This window comes from Pygoscelis adeliae, unplaced genomic scaffold (genome assembly GCF_000699105.1).
Source record: "Pygoscelis adeliae isolate BGI_AS28 unplaced genomic scaffold, ASM69910v1 Scaffold66, whole genome shotgun sequence".
Taxonomy (NCBI): Eukaryota; Metazoa; Chordata; class Aves; order Sphenisciformes; family Spheniscidae; genus Pygoscelis; species Pygoscelis adeliae.
This window is the reverse complement of record NW_008825167.1, coordinates 2,067,108-2,073,324: the sequence shown is the minus strand read 5'-3', so window position 1 is coordinate 2,073,324 and position 6,217 is coordinate 2,067,108. Positions and strand designations below refer to the sequence as shown.

At 41.4% G+C, this 6,217-nt stretch overlaps 1 protein-coding gene across 2 annotated transcripts in view; it reads left to right on the top strand.

Annotated features, from left to right (window-relative positions):
* Window positions 1-3,831: 3,831 nt before the first annotated feature.
* Window positions 3,832-6,217, top strand: part of ZNF330 (zinc finger protein 330) — an 18,114-nt gene continuing 15,728 nt past the window's right edge. For both annotated transcript variants that reach the window (XM_009328765.1, XM_009328764.1), the window contains exon 1: window positions 3,832-3,842. The gene's annotated coding sequence lies outside the window, so the exon portion shown is untranslated. The remainder of the gene's footprint in view (window positions 3,843-6,217) is intronic.

The following is a 6,217-nucleotide window of genomic DNA, read 5'->3' as shown; positions in this document are numbered from 1 at the left end:
GCTGGGCTAGGTGACCTCCAGAGGTTCCCTTCCAATCTAATTCATTGTGTCATTTTAATAATAACCATTCTAAATTACAAGAGAGTTTCTTTATGAGGCTCCAGCACAGCTTTTTCATTGCTTAACCACTCTCACTCCGAACAATTTTGTTCCATATACCAATCATAATTCCCCTTGCTGCAGCTTGTGACTGTTGCCTCTCATGCTTTCACTGTGTACCCTTGAGAAGAGTCTGGCTCTGTCTTCTCCATAAATTCCCTTTGGGTCCTTGAAGACAGCAATTAGATCTTTTCATCCTTCCTTCCTCCAGATTAAACAACCTCGGCTCTCTTCATACATCACACAACTACAGCCCTTGAACCTTGACACTCTCCCACTGTTATCTCTCTCGCACCATGTGGCCCCAGGCTGTAAAGTTTCATACCCATTTGCTCTTGTGCCAGAACGGGCTTTTTGCTCACCCCCCTTACTTGGCACACTGATGGAAGCCCCCCTACCCCATTTTGACCTTTCATTTTGCCAGATACAGCACAGCTTTTTAGCCTCCTCCTGTGTGATGGCCTTCTTAGTTTCCTGATCACCTTGGCAAAATTTCCTTCCACCTGGCTGTACGAATGTTTTACCTTGAACAAGGATGAAAAGGGTATTAACTGGTCTATGCTTATAGGGGGACTTGCAGGAAGTCTACAGGACCTTCAGCCCCTCCTTCTCCTTCCTCTCTGCTTTAGCATCCTCCAGTGTAACACATCTCAAATCATGTGGTACGGCTGCAGCTGTGCAGCCCCCATTTTAGATCAGGGCTGAACTCAGGTAATTGTACCAAGTATTCTAGATAATGTGTTCTGAGACCTTTTTGATACCAGTATCTCTTCCCTAGGCCTGTTGGAAACACCACCTTCAGTATACCCTAGAACCTTACTATCTTTGGCACGGACAGCTGGTAGGCACCCCCAGCAGGTTTCATGGCACCTAGCTTTAGCTGTCTGAAAATGTGGTCATCCTGCCCTGAGAGAGATAGTTGACCTCCTTCAGGTGCCCATCTCTCTCTGCTGATTAGAGGGAGAGGCTGGACAACAAGCTCAGACCCACAAGCTCATCATTACACAGCTGAAGTTAGGTGAATTTATCTCCATATCCTGTGACCAATTAAAACATTCACATTTTTTATTCTCCTCTGTCACTTCCACCTGAAAAGCACCTCTCCAGCACCGCAAGAGAAATTCTTGTCATCAATCTTCGGCTGTCTGACCTTGATTTTTTTTTTTACTTTTTCCATTTCTGTCACACAGGTGCTCCTGTTTATTTCTATCAGGTATCTCCCTCTTCTTCTTCAGGCACAAAGCCTCCCAGTGTCACATATGCAGCAAATTTATCACCGTGAGCCAGCCTTTTGATGGGGTCAGAGGGAAGAGAAACAAGATAATTTACGACATTACAATCTCATCATGGAAAAACAATACCAATAACTTGCTACCAGCCAACAAGTTCTTTGTCCATCGCAGATAATTATTGCTTACCCCTTTTGTTAGAAAATGAGTAACTGATTAGTCTTGCACTATCCCCTCACCTCAGCAATCTTAATTAACATATGATAATTAACACGATACCACAGAAATCCCAACATTAGCTTTACTGCATGTCTTTCATCTTAAAAAACAAAACAAAAAAGCCCCAACAAACTACCACAATAAAATGCTGTTCAGTTCTTTGTTGAAGTCATGGAAGAAATGTGAAAATATACAACTTGAATATCACAGGAAAGATTAATAGATTTTAATAAAGAAGTTGACAACTGAGTGGGCTCCCTGAATTGGGACTCGAATCACTTAACAGCAAATTCTCTCTTTTACTTTTCTCTCTTTTTTCTCTCTTTTCCCTTTTGATACATTTCACAAACATTGACCAGACAAAATAACCATTTAGAAATTTCTTGGGAATAATTTTCCAGGGCTAAGATTAATGATTGTAAGCATCAGTTATAATAGCAGGGGGAAAAGAAAACACGCACACAAAAAAATCTTTCCAACACCTAATTCAAGAAGGCCTATTTTAAAATATAATATTTGAACATGCCAATTCAGTCGACATCAGTAAAGATTTTTGCCTCAAGTTCTTTTCTTCGTTTCCCTTTTCTTTATGTAGTTAAATCAGCAAGGATAAATGTCTACAGACAAAATTATCTTACATCAAACAAATATTGACATGACTTTTAAGGTCAGTTGCTGCAAGGCCAGGATTTAAAAACAAATTAAATTTGATGTATGCCATTTCAAAGGTCAGTTGGAAAGGTATATGCTACACCCATTTTACAATGCAACCCCCAGGGAGGCAAACATATTGAATGCTGCGAAGAGACATTGCAATAATGAAGATAATTACGGTAATAGGTAGGTAGGTAATAGGGGCTTAATTAGATCAGAACAAGCATGTTATTTAGAGAAAAAGAAATTGCAGTGTATTAAATTAAAAGTAAATTACAACAACTCAGGTCAATATTTATTTCAAGTTGATAGTTAACACGCTTTATTGTACCTTTAAAGGGACTGAGATACTACTGCAAAAGGCAGTAAAAATGTTTCATTGTCATCCAGCACAGTCCAGCGTCACTGCATATGAAGGCTCTATCTCTCCCAGAATATTGCCATTCTGATAGAGGCTGTGCACACACTTAATTTCCTGATTTTCCTTTCTGATCTCAATAATTTTCAATAGTAGAAGTGAGATGGCATGAATCCTTTATTATTACTTGAGTAGCTTAAGAAATAAATAAGTGTCCATCCCTGAAACGTGCCCTCACTGGAAAGGAAGAATTTCCATGCGATGAGCATGAGCAGAGCAATTCTGAAAATGGTTAGTGTCCACATGAGCTGGTACACTGTGCTGCAATGGTACTACTCAGCTTTGTCACTGCAAAGAGCAACCCCCAGCCTTCCCTCAGACAACCGTTCCCAACAATTCGCTGAATTATTCCTGTTTAAAATGTTTGTGAATTTACTGCCTTAAAAACGTGTACCTGACAAGCAGTCAGTATGTAATCCATAGTGCTACTGCTCTGCCCTCCCACATGACTCCAAAACGTGAATGAAAAAGGGAGTGAGGTGGAAAGAGATTGCGCAAAATTTCATTGTTCTGCACCCTGGACAGCAGTTTATTTTGGAGGGATTCTGATTTATAAGCATCCTGTGGCCCTTTGCATAGGTGAAACTAACTTTATGAGATGCATGGCAGCGTAGCAGAGTAAAACAGGAGTGAAAAACAATGCATGCTGCAGGGTATGCCTTTAACGTGTAAATACCAACCAAGACGGCTGTGCTGTGATCGCATCATTTGGTTTACAAGAGTGACTTTCACTGCCAGCTCTCTCCAGTGCACAGCTTTTACTCTGCAGGTAGCACAGCTTAGGGTTAAGACAGTCACCGATATTTGTGCTGTCATGCAAGCTCTTGACTAGACAAATACTTCTGTCAGGCAATGCAGGGAGGCCCTCACAGAGTCTTGTCCTGTTTTCTCAGCTAGACAGACAGTGGCCATTAAGCAAAAACATGACAGTTCCGATTGTCTGTAAGGTAATATGGAACGATGACAGTTCAGAGACACACACGCTGTCCTTCCATGGCTTCTCTTACAAAGGTCACTGAAAACACCTTTAAAAACGAGGGTGACTCTCAATACTTTCTGCATGCATGTTTGAAACAACAATAGTCTGCAACAGTTCCCCAGAGAGTAGTCTAGTATTGCTAATGGAAATTATGTAAGCTCTAAATTGGCTATTCTCATCTAATTTTTTTTTTTTATTCAATTGTATTACAGCCCTAGGCCACTTTACCGGTTCTGAAAATAAGGTATTTTACTGTTTATGAGTGAAATGACTAACTCCTGCCATCTAGAGGGTGGTTTCTGGAACATAACCGAGGCAGACACAGTTTCACAGGATAAAACAACTGCTTAAAAGCCATTTAAGTGAGACTAAGATAAAAACCTTAGTGTCCGCCTGTCTCCTTGGAGTTTTTCTAGATTTTTCCCTCTTTTTCACTCATGTGTTTGTTCACGCAAAAATGCCCATTCGAATGAGAGGACAATCGTCACATCTGTGGATGTCTGAGAGTTTGTCCTGGTTTCAGCAGGGATAGAGTTATAATCATTTATTCTCATTGTGTTCTTGCATTCACGGCTGCCTAAAACAGACTAGAATGGTCACAACCAGAATAAAAGAATATTAATGATTAATGGCATTCATTAAGAAAAGTGAGAATGACACAAAAAAGCTCTAAGGTCTCACAAAAGATCATATGTTCTACTTAGGTTGTTAGTTAAATATCATGTAGCCATGGCTATTGACAATAGTTAAAAATGACTTCTCCACACACCTTTTTACAAAGGAGAAATATCCAGTTAAGTGATCATAATGAATTTTTGTCTTAAACAATAATTCTGTCTTCTGTGTGTCCCACTAACCTGGTGTGAAGATTACGTCTTGAAGGAAAAGCATGACAAGCAAACAATTTGTTGTGGGAGATACAACCCTGGCCTCACAAAAAGTTAAGAGTCTTCCTGGAAAGGCAACGGTGGCCAGCAAATACCTGCCCCTCTCATTAAGCCAAAATCACACTCTATAACTAGCAGCCAACTTTCAGTAAGAAGTGCATGACCAAGTACAATGTGAAGCAATACAACCGCCCCACCTGAGTGAATGGATGATCAAAGCACACAAGAAGTAAAACAGTGCCCTAGGACTTATTTATACGAAATATGTATCAAACCCTTCCTAGGCAAAAGACTATGAAATACACTGGAATGTAACTGCTCCGTGATCCTTGCACTCATCTTCATTTAAATATCTATACGAGACATCATCTAATGATTTTCACAAAGGGTTTTCTAGGCAATATGCACAAGAGCAATAAATATGCTTGTAGGAAGAACTTTTGATATTAAAGTGAATCAAAGACATCCTTACATCACTACTTGTGTTGCATGCCATTTAGGAGAAGGAGTTAAGCAAGGGCTCATCGTACAAAGAAAAGGGAGCAGCAAGTCCACACAGCTGTCTTCACCACATACTTCATACCCCTTCACACCTCACGTAGTCTCTTTCACGCGTGCCAATGAAACCAAGCTCCAGAGCTCACATCTCTTGCAGAACCATCTCTTGCAAGCACCACCAGGTTACAGACCTCTAGGTGGCCGAGATGGGAAATGAGCAGAAATTGCTGAGAAACAGACTGAACTCTCCTTCTGAAAGGCAAGTGATGAAGTATGACTTGCATAACCTGGGGTGAGACAGAGCTGCGTACAGGTTTTTTTTATGGTACAGATATTATTTCCCTTTTTAAGCTACACTGTATCCATACCATTAAGATTAAACAATACTTTATTTTGAAATCAGATGGAGCCACTGATGAAAGATTTCAGAGGTAACTTTTCAGGTGCCGACCCTAATCAATTACAATCACAACTAATTGTTGCAATTACTATGCCCTAACGTTTGGTCTCTGTCAAGCGGAAGTTGCAGGCAATCGCCATGAAAGCAAACAAAATTTGAGGATGGAACAACCACTGAACAGTAACATCCACGCAAACAGCTTATAAAAACTTTTTCAACGATTTGCTAATCACAGTGAAACCAACAGCTTATTTTAAGTGAGGAGAAAGATTACGTTAATTAGGACCCCCAAAATAACACCAAAAGAGATTTTTTTTCCCAATTCTCTTCAGGACACAGACATTCGTGTGGAGATAGATAACAGTTTTGGCCTTTTTTTTTTTTTTTAATCCAAGAAGATGCAAGTGCATGCAAATGCAGTTTGCATTGTAACACCACGTGCTTAGTAGTACACAAGACGCAGGTGCTAACTACGCCTGCTTAAGGGCGCTGACTTTGGTATCCATATGTTTACCATTTTTTGTGATGTCTCCTTCCTTCCACGACTCTGGCAACACCTTTCCCTGCAGCGCGGAGATCCCGCCCTTTCTTGCTTCCCAACCATTCGATGTCTAACTCGCGGACATTGCAATTCCGTGAGGAGAAAGCGCAGATTTGCTATTTTGGCACTTGTTTCTCCCCCTAACTCCCGTCAGACAGAGCCCCCGGCCTGCCCGGCTCCCTGCGTCCCTACCTCTGCGTACTTCCCGGTTCAGCCCCTTCAGCCGCCCCTACCCAGCACGCCGTGTCGTGCCGCCCGGGCTGCCCCCTCGACCCCCGGCTGCCCGGCGTGCG